The sequence below is a fragment of the Lissotriton vulgaris genome, chromosome 4_1, assembly GCF_964263255.1.
Source record: "Lissotriton vulgaris chromosome 4_1, aLisVul1.2, whole genome shotgun sequence".
Lineage (NCBI taxonomy): Eukaryota > Metazoa > Chordata > Amphibia > Caudata > Salamandridae > Lissotriton > Lissotriton vulgaris.
In genome coordinates, this window is record NC_141691.1 from 232,166,455 (window position 1) to 232,184,773 (window position 18,319).

Consider the following 18,319-nt stretch of genomic DNA (forward strand, 5'->3'; position numbering starts at 1 on the left):
AAAATGGGAAATATTAAAGGAGGAATTCTGCAAAAGTGCTTGTATCCCATTGATGGATATTGTAGTGAAATTACTCCAACCTGAATATTCTTCTAAGTCAGGGATAGTAGGGGTATTTAATTTTTTAGATGTAGCCAATCCAAAACACGTTGTTTGAGAAACAGTAGAATTTAAAAACAACATGTGATTCGGGATGAGACATGCACGATGCAAAGCCTCAGTGCCTTGTACCTGCCAATCTTTGGTACCCCAAACCGATTTAAGGTCAATAGCATCCTTCCATAACTCATAGCCATCCACAGATAACCTATCTAAAAAGGACTTTGAATACAGCAATTTTGTATCTGTAAGTCTAACTTTGGGTATGAATTTCTGGTTCACTTTAAAATAAAACGATTCAGGATTTGATTGATTAAAATCTGTAAAATAAGAGTATTTTCCCAGAAATGTACTTGAGCTCCCCTGTAAGGGAGTAGGGCAATGTTCCCACTGAGTGTAATTCACAGGAACCCTCCTGGAACTTGTCTTGTGTAAGAAATGATTCCCATAATGTTGATAACAAAACAAATCACCATAATTGACAGAATCTAAGTACAAATCCTCAGCATCAAAGGCCGCATAATATTTCAAATCAGAGAACAATGCTTCTACAGCCTGAAGATCCCAGTCATCAGAACGAACATTTTGCTTAATCACATCTCCCATGTTTACTCTAAGCACATTAGGAACATTAATAACTTCTGTGGGGCCATGTATCTGAAACCTAACCGCATCCCACACAATCCCATCAAGGACTGGCCAAGCAGTAATCTGTACTGAATGTAAGTCTCTCTTTAGTCTGTGTACTGAATGTGAGGAGGACAGAGGGGCCAATGTTCCATTAAGGTACCGAATTCCTGTTCTTTCTATCACATAATGGCCATCGATCAAGCGGAAAAAATAGAACACAAAACCAATTGACATAAAAAGATAAAATGAAAATAGTATCAGCCAAACGTATGTCCAAGGTGGAATTAGAAAATGTTTTTTAAACAACGTGGCATATTTTGCAATAGTCGATGGTTTCTTTGAAAGTTCCGAATCAGAGTCAAAAGAGAATCTGGACTGGTTAGCCAAACGGGCATGTAGGTCGGACATAGATAAATCAGCAGGATCTGCATAGGTCAGCTCATCAATGTTAGCAAGAGGAATAGTATTTAATAAAGGACTGGATAAAGCAGGCATCTCGAGGGACACCTCCTGATCTGTACCAGATGTAATAGCCAGCACAGAGTTCCTCACCATGGAAGGACAGGATGCAGCCGGTGTCATGCTATGAAGAATCGGCCACCCTGTGTGTCTTGACATTGTCAATAGAAATAAATCTGTTTTCTTTACGACCTGGAAGTGGTGGTAAAATGACTGTTCTTGTGCCCTTCACTCCAAGGACTCGAACCGGCGGTCGATATGAGGGACCAAACTCTTTCTTGTTATCGATCTTCTCTCGAACCAGTTCTCCAACTTGGGGTAGCCAGCCAACTACCGGGATCTGCAACGCATCATCCGATGTGGAGGGCAAGTGTTCCTTTGCAAGACTGTCTCTGGTCTTTTGTAGATCCTGTAAAACATTGCAATGTTCATCTACGTCAAAGGCCGCGGCCTGGGCCTGGCAGTCTGCACCATCAAGGTCAGGGACGTACATCTTGATACCAAAGAGCATTTCGTATGGGGTCCGCCCACCCAGAGACCTTCTAGGGAGATTATTAAGCGCACGCTGCACGCCATAGAGGTGGGTCAGCCAGTTTCTACCAGTGCCTATAACACGGGCTGTCAAAGATTGCTTTAAGTCGCGGTTCATTCTTTCTACTACAGAATTGCCCTCAGGCCTGTAGGGGCTTGAAAACTTCACCTGTACTCCCAACGAAACCATAGCATCCTTATACGCCTTAGAGGCGAAAGCCGGACCCTGGTCCGAATGGAAAGTACCACAAGCAAAGATTCCCACAAAGACACGCAAATCCTTAATGACAGTTCGCGAATCAGCGCTTCGATGCGGCCATACCCATACAAAGCGTGTGCATGAGTCAACTGCTACTAAGATGTATTTATACGCAGTATCAGAAGAAAAAGGACCGCAGTGATCCAAATAAACACAACCAAGCGGTTTATTAGAGATGCACAACTGTGTCTGAGGCGGACGCGCAGCAGTAGAAGGCTTAATCTGCTGACAAATGTCACACATAAGGACATAATCGCGCGTCTGTTTGTACAGTCCCCGCCACCAGAACCTCTGTTGTAGCTGAGATACAGTGGCTGAGACGCCCGCATGCGCAGACGCCACACCTTCATGAGCCGCTGTAATCAGAGAAGCTCTGCGATCCGAGTTGGGAACTAAACGCTCTCCAACTTCAGGAATTTTCACATAAGGAACCTTATCGGGACTTAAGTGGTATGTGTATTTCGAAGGGAACCCCGCAGGATATTTACCTCCCTTCGCCGTGGCAGCAACAGCCGCCAAGATGTCATCATCTATTTTGCTTTTGGACCTCGTGACCGCTGCAACTAAGTATTTTGATACCGCTGATTTCGCTGCTTCATCAGCAAGCGAGTTGCCAACAGCGTGGACTCCCACGCGCTGGTGGCCGAGAGTATGAATCACAAACACGAGCGGCAGTTTCTCTTTAAGTTCCGCCACTCGGACCCAGATCATTTTATGTTTTATTGTGCTACCTTTGGAATCACGAAAATCATTCTGAATCCAAAAGAACAAGTTCTCATTGTAAGACTGGACACAGTAGTAAGAATCACTTACGATTAAAGTCGTCACACAAGGATCAGCGTACTCCAATGCAAGCATTAGAACACGCAGCTCAGCTAATTGTGCGGTGCAGTCCCCAAGCGTCTGTGTGTGCACGACGCTGGACTTGAACTCATCGTTCACCATGGCACCGACCACAATGGCGCAAGCGGAAACGTAGGCATGTTTAGAGCCATGCGCAACCTGCGCCGAACCATCTGTGTAAATGATACAGTGGAAATCCTCCAACGGTCGCATTGCTAAAGGAGCAGGATGAACAAATTCATACTGTAAATACTCCTGCGACCGTAAAGCGGCGTCAAAAATAAACGTGACATCCTGAGATGTCAAGGATGTAGCCCACTGAATCCACCGAGGGTGCAAAGCTTTAGAATTCGGTACACTGGCTTTCGTGACCGCCTCCAAGGCTGGACACGGGGTGACAACCAACATGCGCTTTCCCTGCGACAGGGCACGTTCCTTAAGAATTGCCATCTGCACAGCCGTTAAAACTTTCTCCACAGTGGAAAAACGCAGTTCAGCCGAAGTGTACAAGTGTGACTTGTAAGCAATAGGTACAGTATCCCCTTCATTAAAAGTCAGGTACGTGAAACCCACCGTCCCAGGGATAATTCTTATCACCAGGTTGGTCTGGTTATCACGAGTCTGTAAGTAGTCAGAAGCTAGCATATCAGCCTGCAAGGACTGCAGAATGGCTGAATGCTCAGGCAGCCAGCATGATTTGGAAAAAGATGGTTGTACCAAGGCATATAAAGGCCTGATACGCTGGGCATATTTCGGAATGTATGTCCTCCCGAAATTTAAAAAACCCAGTAAAGACTGTAATTTTTTCAGCGTTGTCGGAGAGTGCAACTGCGCGCACTTCTCCAGGAACTGAGGAGCCAATCCCTTTCCTTCATGGTTAAGTTCATAACCTAGAAACAACACTGTACTCCGCAATGTGCGATTTTGCAAAGTTAAACTTGTAACCCATGTCTGCAAAGTTACAAATTATGCTGTTTACTCGACACAGATGCACCCAAAGCACGTCGTCTGTGAGATAAATATCATCCACATATGAACATGCAACTGGATCGAAACTCTCTAAAAGAGAGACTATGCGGGCGGAAAACACTCCAGGACTATTTTTAGATCCCATTGGGAGTCGATTAAACTTTTTTTGTACGCCGCCGCACGTAAAACTGGTCCATTGGGAACTTAGACCATCTAATCTATGTGCATAAAAACCATTGGAAATGTCAAGCGTGGTTTTGAACCGTTTACGCTCAAGACTATTCACTAGGGCAGAGCCGTGAGTATTCTGTACTGCACAGTTACGGCAATGCGAGTTCAAATGCCGGTAATCCAAAACCAGACGATACGATCCGTCCGGCTTGTTGACAGTAAAAAGGGGATTATTCATCGGTGACACACACGTTTCAATTACACCTTGATATTCCAATTGTTCAAGGATAGCCGCGACCGAAGCTTTAGCTTCACGCCGTATGGGATATTGGGGTTGTGGCTGCGGCTGTGACCGTAACGGAATCTCATGGCTAGGGGACAATTTATCCCAGCCACACTGATTCCGGTACACAGCCGGCGCAAGCGCCAGAGCCCACTCTTCTGCAAAATGCAGCGCTTCCTCTCTCGGCACAGTGTGCGCGAAACTGGGGAGGATTACCTCCTCCCCTCGCGGAGCTGCGAGAACAAAAGGTGGGGGCCAGTCAGCCTCTGAAAGCAAAATGTCATACGTATCCGAAAGATTTTCCCAAAATACCCCTTTTACAGTTCGCTGCATGTCACCTTCAATTAACAGGACAATTTCAAAAAGTCTTTCAGGGGGAGCAACATGTGTATCAGCTGTTTCAATCACAATAAAAGTCTCAGTCGCTGTCACCTTCAACAGTGGACGGAGGGCCTCTCTCACTATGGTAATCTCCGCCGCGCTGTCCAGCAAGGTCAGAGCCCACGTCAGATTCCGAAGCCGCGTTCTCACTATCTGGGGCATATCGATGCGCCGTTAAGGCAGCGACTTTCTTCTTGGCAAACTGCGGTCTCTTTGGCGTAGAGTCGTCCCGCTGATCCCCTTCACTTCGTGTGCGGGGCTGGCCACGTCCTTGCTGGCCACCCCTGCCGCCCCCTCCACCACCGGTTGACGGAGCCGATGAGTCCTGAAAGGAACGAGGAGAGCGTTGGTCAGATGCCTGATATCTCTCAGGCGATTTAATCGTAGCGCGATCGCGCAATTCATAAACTCGCTCTGACTGCGCAGGTTGTGAAGGCACCGGACTCGAAACCTGTGTCTGTTGTTGTTGTTGCTTACCCTGATTCTGTTTTTTAGGCCAATTCTGTTTTTTGGACTTGGGCTGTCCACCTGTTTCCGAAGACTGTCCCTGGGGCTGCTTCTTTTCTTTTTCAAGAAAAACCTTTGCGCCCTTAGAATTGCGGCCAACCGTTTTATAAGCCGCCACAATAATTTTTGCCAGCTGACGGGGTTTCTCGGCATCGGGAATTAACGCCAGACCATTGGCCACTTGAAAGTTCACAGCATCCCCTTTTACATTGGCAAGGATAATACCGCAAACTGTCTCAAATGAACCGTTCAGGCGCATACCCAACTCAACCGCCGACTCAGGTCCGTGATCATCTTGAACACGTTTGAGGATCGCAGACAGGTTCGACACTGTCGGTGTGCCAAAGCACCTCGAGTAAACCGCTGCAAAAGTCTTACCCCATGTTTCACAGTCAGCAAGTTCAGGGGCTAAATCCTTCGGTAAACTAAGCGTAAGAATCCGGTGTTTTTCACCCGGAGTCGTATTAGGAAACACAGCCTCTAGCTGGTCGAATTTCTCGGCAAGCCAGTAAGGAAAATCATCCTTATTTTCTGGCTTTCTGCCCATTACGGAATTCACCATGACAGGACTGATTTTCAAACCAGCCTGTTCCGCTCGAAGCTGCGCACCTGCGGGGGCAGCGCCATGTATATTACGACCAATGTAATGAACAAGCGCTCTAATCACGTCAACCGCGACATCATGCAGACGCCGCAAATCACCCACATTACAAGTGGCGCGATTAGGATGAGGAGTAAATCCGCCCAAGGCGGGCCAGGCTGTGCCCGGAATGGACAACGGACCTAACCTCGGAGCCGTTAAAGAGTGGGGTAGGACGCCACCAAACCAAACTCCGTGCTGCCAAGCATCGATAGGTACTTCCAGTGCTCTGTACGGAGCATAAGCCGCCGGAACAGCCGAGGCAGTGTACGAGTGGTAGACGCCCGAATTAGCGTTTACTTCCGGAAACGTCACCCAGGAATAAAACAATTCGTACGGGTACGCATGTTCCGCACTCACCACTAGAACCACAGCCAAACCTTCCGCAGGGACATTATATGCCCTCAAGTGGTCGCGAACCGCGACGCGGCTATGCTGCGCTATTTCCACGGCCATGGTAGCACCGGAAGTGAAAAAAGGACAAAGAACACTTTGTAGCACAACTGGGTAGTAATTCAAAGAAACCGTTTAAAGTAGAATTCAAGCTTGAAAAGACCTATTTCAAAAATAGGTAGGTTTTTCCGACACCACCGTTTACCGGAAACGGGAATGAAGGTGTTAAGGTTTGAATGATATACTACTCGAGTGTCATGAAATACGGCCAACCAATCCGTTGGGCGCCATGTAGCAGGGTTTCCGTTCTCCCACAGAACTGTGCATAGAGATCTAGAACCTCAGTGAGTTAGGATGATCCAAAACTCATCTCAGTGTCAGAAATCTCCTTACCTAGCTAGCTACAGTGTCTCATGGATCATTATGGAATGAACCATGTCTTAGACAAACCAGAACATGATCTTTAGAATACCTCAGGAATCGTGGAACACATGAACACTCTTTCGTTATATAATCATTTCAAACCAAAACTGGGAGTCAAAGAACACAAGTGCAAGTTTGAAATATTTATTATTCAATGCAAAGTTCTCAAACGCAGTATCTTGTATAATACCAAAATGCAGATTATAAAAATCAGAGTCAGCAGCATAGTCACTAATCCATAGTAAGCAAAAGGTGCTAGCATGTTATAATGCAAAACCTATAGAAATCGATATCACCTATATTTCGCGCACCCTATCTAGTATATTATTTTATATCTAAGAAGGTCTCATTCGGGCTTTAGCAGGGCGGCCCCATACCTCTCAATGTCAGTAGGAGCAGTTCACATCAACAGCTACCAGCTCTCTCCATGCGCAGCACCAAGTGTCTACGTTCATTCCGTGTAACTCTATCTTAAACCCGCGTAGAGCCCAAAATGTTGGCATCAACATTATTTGTGTTATGTCTCATGTGGTGCGAGGATCAGGCCTCTCAGCAACCTTGTGTTAGGTTAATCTTAGAGTGTGCAGACAGTTGTACCAAGTGTACCAGGCAAAGCTGATAGCATAGAAATAACATATTATTCTCAAATAAACCACCTCACCGCTTCTAGGGTGAAAGCTACAACAACAAGTATGTGTCGTGTGCAAAACTGAAGCCGAAGGCAAACCGGCTGTTTAAACATGTAATACACTCATGCTAACTTAACGCAATATATGTAATGAAGTATCCATATGACAGAACTACTTGTGATATTTTACATATATTATTGGATTGTTTTAAGGTTTTAGAAATACGAAGAGAGATTTTATGTCCGATTTAAAAAAAATAGGATATTAAAAATAGGATGCAAGCTGTAAACCTCTTAGTGGAAATGATCAATTTAGATATAGCCTGTGCAATGGGGAAATACATAAAAAAGTTAAAGAGCTCCTTAAATGTAAAGAGCATTGATGGGGGTCAGATCTTTTAAGTTACAAAGAGAATGAGTTATAAAAGGACAAAAGTAATGTGTTGAGTGATATTTGAAGGGCTATGGGCCAGATGTATCAAAGAGTTTTATCTATTCCGTGTCTATGGGAAAATGCATTCATACATATGGTTCTATGTGTCTTAAAAATGAAATTGTTGGTTTTAATAAATGTTAAGATATTTTTTATTTGAAAGTTATATGGATCATCGGCTTAAGAAGGTGTATTGAGTATTCTATGATTCTGACTTTCTTATTTTATTGAATGATATGCTGCCTATTTGTATACTTTTATGGTTGTGAAAAAACAAATAAAGTTTTACTGACTGGCTGACTGACTGGTGGACAGCTCTAAATTTGGGGGACTGGATGTCTGTCAGTGCAAGAGAGTGATTTAGCTCATCACGGTGATGGACATTATGCCATCCTTCAAACTTAAAAAAAGCTCCACTGTGTTTTGACTAGCAAAGTTCCACATTGTTACTGACAAGATTGACAAATTGCTCTGTGAGTGCAATTTGAAAGTACATTTGCATCTATTTCAGTATCTGCCTTTGATACAGTGAACTTCAAAACCCTAGTGGAGAGACTTAGGAGGAAAGGCATCTCAGGTGAGGCACTTAAATGGATGGAATCCTATTTAGAGAAGACGACCTTTCAGGTTTTCTCAGGGGAATTCCCATCCACAGTCTTAGAGATCAGCTATGGTGTCCCTCAGGGATCCTCCCTGAGCCCAACCTTATTTAATGTCTACGTGCAGCCATTAGCCGACATCGTGCTACCGCATGGGATCAAAATTGTCACCTACGCAGATGACACCCAGCTGGTCATTTCGCTTAATGGCCCACACAATTTTCTCTCAGACCTGGGAATTTGCTTGAGGAAGGTGGCATTAGGGATGGAACACTCCTGCCTAAAGATGAACGTGGAAAAACAGAGTTACTGATTCTAGGTAACACCTCAGGCCTTGACTTGAAACAAGTCTGGCCCTCTGTTACGGGACCTGCTCCTCTCCCAAAGACCAAGAAAAAAAGCATGGGTATTTGGCTAGACAGCTCTCTTAAATTCGATGACCAATCTGTAAACGTCACAGGTGCATGTTTTGGTCCCATGTGACTTCTCCGCAAGATTCCACCCCATTCTCCCAATGAGCTCCAGGAGGACCCTGATACAGGTCCTGGTATTATCTCGACTGGATTATTGTCGGGAATTGGCTGCAGCGCAAGTATAAAGTACGCCACTAACCTTTGCTCAGATGACCGGCAGAAACGACATCTGAAGAGAAGCCTCCCAGTCCCACCAAGATACGATTCCAGCAGTGAAAGTATAACTCACTGTGTGAAGACGTACTCAGGCGGGAAAAGGGGAAGTGGCAGTGGGTGAGCAGTGGCAGGGCTCACAGCTGCTTTGCGCGCTGCTACTGTGTGTTTTTAATTGTGGGCACGTAGTGTTTTTACGGACTGTGCTGCACAGCATACTTAATTTTAAAACTGCTCTTCTGCACGGAAAACGGCTGCACTTTTAGCGGTGTTTCCGCTGGAGTCAAAGCATTAGTGGGCTGAGGCTTCTTGAATCCCCCCCGGACTCCCCGACTCACCAGACGCATTGGGGTGCCTGTCTTGTCTTCCCTCCTCCACGCCTTGGTCCGACAGGGTGGCTAGCACCGTTGAGCGGAGGGCGTGGAGGTGAGAGACAGTCACTTCCGCTTCCGCCTGCGAGTGACCGGTTAGCGGTCTAGTCGCGGTCAGGCAGACGGGCTGAGGGCTTTAAAAGGAGGATGTCATTCCGGAAGCGCAGCGGACGAGCGCAGCGGGCGCGACGAAGGCGCGCCGAAGTGTCGCCAAAGTCGAGCCCGTCTGCGCCCGTCCGCGGCCGACAGCGGGCTAGGGCTATAACCCCTGGTCGTAAGATCCGTTGGTCTAAGGATCAACTCATTGGCTTCCGCCCTCGAACTGCATCTATATGTATGCATGGCATGACGAGTGACGAAAGGGAATGTCCTCATTGCGGGTACCGGTTTACTACCCTGTTGCGGGATACCACGGAGCAAGCACTTTCCTGTGGCCTCCTTAATGTAAGGTCACTACGTAAACACAGACTCGACGTTTATGAGCTGATTCTAGATAAAAAGTTCGACCTACTGTTTCTTACGGAAACTTGGTTAGACCAGTTTTCCGATTCGGACATTATCGAGGCCACGCCGGAGAACTATTCTTGGGTCAGGCAGGATAGGCCTGAGGGGGTGGGAGGGGGGATTGCCATTATTTTTAGTAAAACCTTAGGCTGCTGCCTAGAGCGCACGCTGATTGTGGAGAGTGAGGCGGGAGTTTTCACTATTCAAATCAACGGGGGCACGACGATCAAAGGCTGTCTGGTATATCAACCGCCAGGGGCTAGCACAAAGTTCAGAGAGAGCCTGCTAGAAAGCCTTATGGAGGCTACCCTATGTAGGGATAAATTTCTCCTATTAGGAGACCTGAACTTGCATCTAAACTGCCCAGAGGATACAGGGGTTAAGGATTTCTGTCGGGATATGCTAGCTCTTCAACTGGAATTGAAGCTATTGGACCCCACGCACCGCCAGGGACACCTTCTGGACCCGGTTTATGCTAACTGGGGAGGTGTGGAGGTGTCCGGAATAGAGCCCATCCCCTGGACAGATCACTTTCTGGTGGCATTTTCCATACAGAGCTTAAAATCCAACAAAGCCAGTCAGGCACCCCCTAATTATCTCAGGAGGAAGTGGGCTAAATTCTCGGTGGAGGATTTTAACCATGCTTTAAGTAGGGGTGGACAGCCTGGTGGCGAAGACATAGAAACAGCGGTCTCCAACCTGAATCAGCGCATCACTGAAGCGCTTGACCAGACAGCTCCACTCTGCCGTACATCCACAGGTGCTCGGAAAGAACGATCAGCCCCATGGTATAGTGGTGAGCTGAGGCTAACAAAGGCAGACTGCAGGCGAGCCGAAAGAGTCTGGAGGGTGTCTTATGACAATCAGGCTAGAGAACTATTCTTGGAAAAAAGGCGCCTGCATCATAGGCTGATTAAAAAGTCTAAGGCAGCCTACTATGCAGGACAAATCCTGGGGTCGGAGAACTCGGCCAAAGAACTCTTCGGTATTTACAAATCTCTGACCACGGTAAATTCACCTACTGAGCTGGAGAGTTTCTCAACGGAGTCATGTGACCGAATTGCTGAATATTTCTCAACTAAAGTCGAGAAGATCTACTCGACTTTCCCTAATCCGCCGACAGGGATTGACTTCGAGGCAGCATTTGGGGACACGGAGACGGCAGGGCATCTTACTAACTTCCGCATCCCCCCATTTGAGGATTTAGTAGTGGTGTGTTGCTCGGTCAAATCAGGGTCCCCGTGGGACCCAGTGTCACCCAAACGCCTGCCGGACAGCCTTGAAGTTCTGGAGCCTTATATGAGGCACGTCCTGGATATCTCTTTCGGATCGGGGAAGCTGCCTGAGGGGTGGAAACAGGCGGTGGTGCTCCCGCTTCGGAAGAAACCTCACTTAGGCTTCGAGGTATTAGAGAATCTGAGGCCCATCTCCCTCCTGCCTTTTCTGTCCAAAGTGGCAGAAAAGGTAGTTAATACCCAAATCATGAAGCATGTGGAAGAGACGGGACTGCTCCACGCGACGCAGTTTGGTTTCAGACCGCGCCATTCCACCGAGTCCGCCCTCCTTATGGCTACGGAACATCTGAGGGAGGGTGTGGATGCAGGCCAAACTATGGCTTTGATCCTGTTGGACCTCAGCGCGGCGTTCGACACTGTAGCTCACAACATCTTGCTACAGTGTCTGAACAGAGGTGGCATCTCTGGTACCGCGCTGAGATGGATCCAGGACTTCCTCAAGGGGAGAAGCTTTCGAGTCAGGCAAGGAGACTGCTATTCAAAGGGGGTTCCCTTGGGCCAAGGCGTGCCGCAGGGTTCGTCATTGAGCCCGACCCTTTTCAATATGTATGTCGCGCCGGTTGCCTCGATTGTGGAGAGTCATGGTCTCCAATTGGTTTCGTATGCCGACGATACGCAGCTGGTGATCTCCCTGTCGCACGCGCCCTGTCTTGCTGCCGATGGCTTCCGTTCGTGCATGAAAGATCTTGCCGAGTGGATGGCTATCAACTGTTTGAAGCTTAATGGCAGCAAGACAGAGGTGCTGGTGGTGGGGAGAGCCAAGTCTGCCTGGTCGTCGGCATGGTGGCCACCCTGTCTTGGACCAACCCCAACCCCCTGTCAAGAGGCACGTAACCTGGGGGTGTGGTTCGATGCGGGTCTTACTTTTGGCCCCCAGATCAACCGGGTGGTAGGAGTCTGTTTTGGGATTCTGAAGAAACTGAGAAAGGTCCTTGACTTACTCCCGATCGGTGCCCGTCAAACCTTGGTCCATGCCCTGGTGACAGCTAGGTCAGACTACGGGAACCTGTTGTACCTGGGGGCTCCGGAAAAAAGCATGGCACGCCTGCAAGTGCTGCAGAATGCGGAAGCTCGTTTGATTCTCAGGCTGCCCAAAAGGGCGCCTTCTAAGGCGGCCCTCCAGAAGCTACATTGGCTCCCCGTGAGGAGAAGAGTGGAATATAAAGCCCTCTGCACTTGTCATCGAATCTTGAATGGCAGGGCACCCGACCCTCTGAATAAACTGATCGAAGTGTATCAACCAACACGAGCACTCAGATCCGCAGGGGGCGGTTTGCTGAGGATTCCCAGAGTGAAGAAAGCCCGCATGGGAGGCAGGTCCTTTAGATGCTTAGCGGCAAATAACTGGAACAAACTACCAGTGGACCTGCGCTTGGAACCGGAGGAAGCTAGGTTCCGAGCGAAATTGAAAACATTCCTCTACACTATATAATTGTCCGCTCTGCTTTTGTGCTCCCTGCTCGCTGCCTCTCCCTCTTTTAGCGCGTGGACACGCCGGTGTGCGTAACGCAGCGCTCTACAAATGTCCCAATAATAACAATAATGGATAAAACAAAAAACAGGCGGTGATAGTTCTCTGGGTATCCCTCTTGGGTCTGGCCAGCGGACTGCGAAAGATCAGAAGGAGCGTCCACCCTGGGTAGAGGAAGGACAAAGAGAAGGTTTACAACAGTCCTTTGTAGTGATAACCATAAGAATGCCCAGAACTCTCTTCTGCCACTCACCAGAGTCTCACACCACCCATACCGGGAAATAATGGCTGAAGGAACCTTTGCAGACAAGACCAGCGCTATAAATGAACTCAGTCTTTGGGAGTATGCTTATGACTGAATCCCACAAGAAACAAGACTTCCAGGCCGCTAGAAACAGACTCACAGGAGCATAAGGTCCTCAGGAAGCAGCTACGGTTGTTTGTTTGCACAAGCCAGTCGCTGTCACTGTTTGGATGCTCCTTTGTTTGTGAGTCAAAAACCAAATTATATAATTCAAGTCAATGTCTCCAGTAAGTTCGCAATCCAGTCTGGGGACACAGAGGGAAACAACTTATCCCATAACGCGTCTCTTGCTAGATGCGAAAGAAATGTCAGGGAGCACGTCTTTAAATGCAGTCGTGTTCTCACACAAAAACTTTCGTTTTCTCAAGGATGTCTGATAAACGCCAAAGCGCGTGTGAAGAGACAACGCAGTCCCTCTTGAACTATTTACAAAAAGAGAACACGACTCATGCAACGGAGGCGAGCCCGCACTCCGACTGCCACAGTACTTATCATAAGACGCGATTCACAGGATCCAGGAGACAAAGTTCGGAACGGGTTCCACGCACGGCAGACTTCTTTCTTCCAGCTGAATTCCGGCGGGGATCACCATCCGCCATTCCCAAACAATCCGGTTTGATTGACAAGCACCTTCCTTTTGAGAGGGAGGTGCTTATATATGAAACGCCCTGTAACTCCGCTTGCCGGCCCCCTAGCATGCAGGTAAGTGTAGTGTCTCCGGCCAGCCACGCTCACACCACACGGAACACACAAGTGACGAGGCTCCCTGAGATGAAACGGCACCCGCCTCCTCGACCATGAAACCGCTACAGAACCCCCTCTCGAGGACTGCCGACCCGGCTGTCGACCCGGTTTACCCGGATGCAGGGCATGGAATTGCTCAACCAACTCGAGACAGTTCATATTACCCACAGGCTCCCAGGTCCTAGCCTCAGGGCCATATCCCTTCCATTCCACCAAATATTGTATTCTACCCCTGACCAACCTGGAATCAAGAATGGACTGCACCTCATACTCCTCCTGACCATCTACCTCAACAGGAAGGGGTTTCTCGGGAAGTCTCATACTGGGAGGACAAGGGAGAAGGAGGGAAACATGGAACACAGGATGGAGCCGCCATGACACAGGGAGTGAGAGCCTTACCGCCACTGGATTAACAACTTCCACTATACTATACGGACCCACATATTTTGGCTTAAGTTTGGAAACCCCTTTAATGTGGAGATTTTTTGTAGAAAGCCAAACTTTGTCCCCCACCTTGTAGGCCGGCTCTACCGTTCTCCTCTTGTCAGCAAAACGTTTCTGCGCGGACTGAGCATCGGCCAGACTATGTCTTGCGGCTATCAGCACCGCTCTGAGATGTGCGTGATGTTCATGAATGCTGGGTACAGGGGAGCGAACTGGCCAGTCGAACGGGAGGATGTTGGGGTGCTGACCATGGAGACAAAAAAAAGGAGAACAACCCAGTGTTGTGTGCACAGCGTTGTTATAGGCAAATTCTGCCATCCATAGCAACGTAGTCTAGTCCATATTGTATTGCAGCGTGAAACATCGGAGATACTGTTCCAGCGTCTGATTCAGACGTTCTGTTTTTCCATCTGTTTGGGGTGGTAACTGGTGAAAAGACGTGCATCAATGTTCAGAGTGGTGCAAAGAGCCTTCCAGAACCGAGACGTGAACGGTGTTTCCCTGTCGGTTATCAGGACACAAGGGAGACCATGAGCCCGTACAATATGTTGGAGAAACACCCTTGCCAGTTCTACAGATGTAGGCAATTCAGCCAATGGTACGAAATGACCCATCTTTGTCAGATGATCCACGACAACCAATATCACCGTCATCCCATCACAGGGTGGAATTTCAACTATGAAGTCCATGGAGAGCGTATGCCATGGTTGGGGAGGTATGGGCAAAGGTCTAAGGAGTCCCGCAGGTCTGGTATGGATGGCCTTTCCTTGTGTACAAATTGCACAGTTCTTGATGTAATATCCGACGTCATCCCGTAAGTGGGGCCACCAAAAGGAACGTTCCACACTCGCAATGGTTTTATACATCCCCATATGTCCCCCCAAGACAGAATCATGGGACCAGGCTAACACTTGCTGTTGCAAAGCTTCTGTTGGAATGAATAAAGCAGTACCATGATAAGCAAGGTCGTCCTTTTCTGCACGATGTTCCGGATCTTCCTTGACCCATAACTGCAAATTCATATCCGCGAGGGCAATCTTCACTTCCTCCAAGAAGTCTTGTGAAGACAGTAGGGCTATTGATGAGGTGGGTTCATCCACTTCCGTTAGGATCAAGGGGGGTTCCATCTCTCCGGATCCTTCCTGTTCTTCTCCGAGATGTGAAAGTGCATCCGCCTTTCCGTTTTGTGGTCCAGGTTTATACTTGATGATAAAATCAAAGTCAGAAAAGAACAGGGACCATCGTAATTGCCGCGGGGTCAGTGTCTTGGTGGTCTTCAAAAACAGTAGATTCCTGTGATCCGTGTAGATCTCCACTGTATGCACCGCACCCAGGAGATAGAGACGCCATTCCTCATATGCCCTCTTAATAGCTAAAAGCTCTTTATCTGAGATGGTATAATTGATCTCACAGGACGTAAGTTTTTTGAGAAGAAGGCAACAGGATGTATTTGGACGGTAACAGGATGTCGTTGTAATAGCACACCTCCCACCGCATATTGAGATGCATCCATTTCAAGAATATAAGGTAGTTGCGGATCAGGATGACGAAGGATGGGAGCCTGGGTGAACTGCTTTTTTAGGAGCTGAAATGACGTAGCAGCATCCAAACTCCAAACAAAGGGGGTGTTCTTCCTCAAAAGACTGGAGATAGGATGTATTATTTTGGAGAAATCCTTGATAAACCTCCGATAGTAATTTGCAAAGCCGAGAAAACTTTGCACCGCTTTAACAGTCCGAGGGGTATTCCAATTCATGATCACTTCGACTTTACTCATGTCCATTTGGAAGCCCTGTGCATTAATCACATACCCAAGGAAGGAGACTTCCTGAACATGGAACAGACATTTCTCGAGTTTTGCATAAAGCGGATTCTGCTGTAGTTTGCCAAGCATGGTTTTCACGTGAGTGACATGCTCCGAGAGGGTAGAAGAGTAAACCAGAATGTCGTCTATATATACGACGCAATAGGTTTCCAGACATCCACGTAACACTTCGTCCATAAAGAACTGAAACGTGGCAGGGGCGTTGCATAGCCCAAATGGCATCACCCTATATTCGAACAACCCAAACTTTGTTCGAAACGCTGTTTTCCATTCATCCCCTTTTTGGACCGAACCAAATGATACGCTCCACGAAGGTCGAGTTTGGTAAAATACCGGGCACCTTTCAGCTGGTCCATGAGTACTGGTATCAAGGGGAGAGGATATCGATTTTTGATGGTCACACGATTTATAGCTCTGTAATCGATTCAGGGTATTAATTCAGCGCAATCCTTCTTGGGGATGAAAACCATAGGGGATGAAGCAGGTGATGTCGAGTGTCTGATAAAACCTGATGCAAAGTTCTCCTCGATGTATGTTTTTAGATGTTGTGTTTCTTTCTCGGTCATGGCATAGACCCGACTGCATGGGATGTCTGCTCCGGGTATCAGTTCAATTTGGCAGTCATATACCCTGTGTGGAGGCAGGCTGGTAGCCTGTTGCTTATCGAACACAGGAAGGTATGCACGATACTCCGCAGGAAGAAAGGTAGCACAACAATACCGTTCTTGAGAACATGCCGTCGCCAAACACTCAGACGGTGCTATTTCAGGGATGTTGGCTGTAGGGGTATTCTGAGTACAGTGTTCCTGACAATAATCAGATGACAGTGTAATGGTACGTGCCACCAAACTGACTTTAGGATCATGAAGAGTCAACCATGGCATTCCTAGAATAAGACGGAATTGTGGGGCGTCAATAAGATCAAACTGGATATGTTCCTGATGGTTTTGGCTGGTCTGCATTAACATGGAACAAGTGTGGTAAGCCACAGGACCAGAAGACAGAACGGTTCCATCAACGGCTTTCACCAACTCAGGCTTTTCTTTCTTTTCGCAGGCGATTCCAATCTTCATGGCATACTCCTGGTCGATATAATTCCCGGTGGCCCCGGAATCTAACAAAGCATCAATATCCAAGGCATTTTGAGGAGTGACCCATAAAATGACTCTAAGGTTCATGTGTGCCACTTCCGGATGTAACGTGCTAGCAAGTGAAGGGGAGATCGTTAGTGGTTGATAACCCAAGGCAGAGACCTCCTCCTGATTTGGGTTCTTTAGTTTTCCGTCAGCTTTTTGGAATGTACGAGGGCTTGAGCCCGAGGCACAAAGGGTCTTCCGGATACTGCATTCCTTGCTCTGCATTCCTTGATGAAATGTCCTCCTTTGCCACAGTACAAACATTGTTTTAGGCGGCGTCTTTTCTCTTTCTCCTCCTGTGACAGGGGACCACGTATGCCGCCTACTGCATGGGCTCTATACCTTCCGCTGCCTTGGAGCGTTCTTCCATTGGGCTTTTAATGCGAGGATAGAAAGGACGATTGTCACCTCTGGTTCTGTCCCCTTTACACTCAAGAAGTCTGTGATCCAACTGGACCGTTAGATCTATAAGTTCTTCACATGTGTCAGGAAGCTGTACCACTTGTGCCAGGACATCCTTGAGCTCCCCTCTTAGTCCTTGGTAGAATAATGAGATTCGTTTAGCAGGAGGCCAGTCGGTTTCGACCACTAGCCTATTAAACGGTGTAATATAGGATAACAAGTCTTGAGAGCCTTGGCGTAAAGTGAGGAGTTCCCTGTCAAGGGTCAACATGTGAGACTTTCTATCAAAAAGCTTACGTAATTCCAGACAAAAAGCAGGAAAGCTGTGCAACACTGGGTCGTTTTTCTCCAACAAAGGAATGGTCCAGCTTGCAGCATTACCACCCATATAGGACATCATAAAAGCTGTCTTAGCAGGATCATCTTGAAAAAAAACAGGTTTACATAGGAAGTGTAACCTACACTGGTTCAAAAAGGTCTCGAACTTCCTGGGGTCCCCGAAAAAACGTTCAGGTGGGGCCAATGGAATTCCCACGTTTTGCACAACATGTACTGTATGGACGGGATCGGTCTGGGGTGTCATCGAAGGGGGGGCTACTGGAGGAGGGACAAAAAAAACCACCCCCCTCTGCTCCCATCGTGGGAGTGTGTGTCGTAGAAACAGGAGGAGGCAATGTATCAGGTTTTATGTAGGGATTCCCACCAGTCCCCTTACGTGACAGTCCTGCTACCTCTCTCCGCAAAGTGCCTACTTCCTTATATAGTGTCTGGTTCTCTTTACTAGATGTTTGTACCTCCTGCAGCAAAGCTGCCAGGCTTTCCACCACAGAGGCCAACACAACCTCAATATCCATCGTTTGGGCCGGCGTGTATACTTGGGCTTGTCAATCTGTCGGGGATTGGCCGCAGCGCAAGTATAAAGTACTCCACTAACTTTTGCTCAGATGAC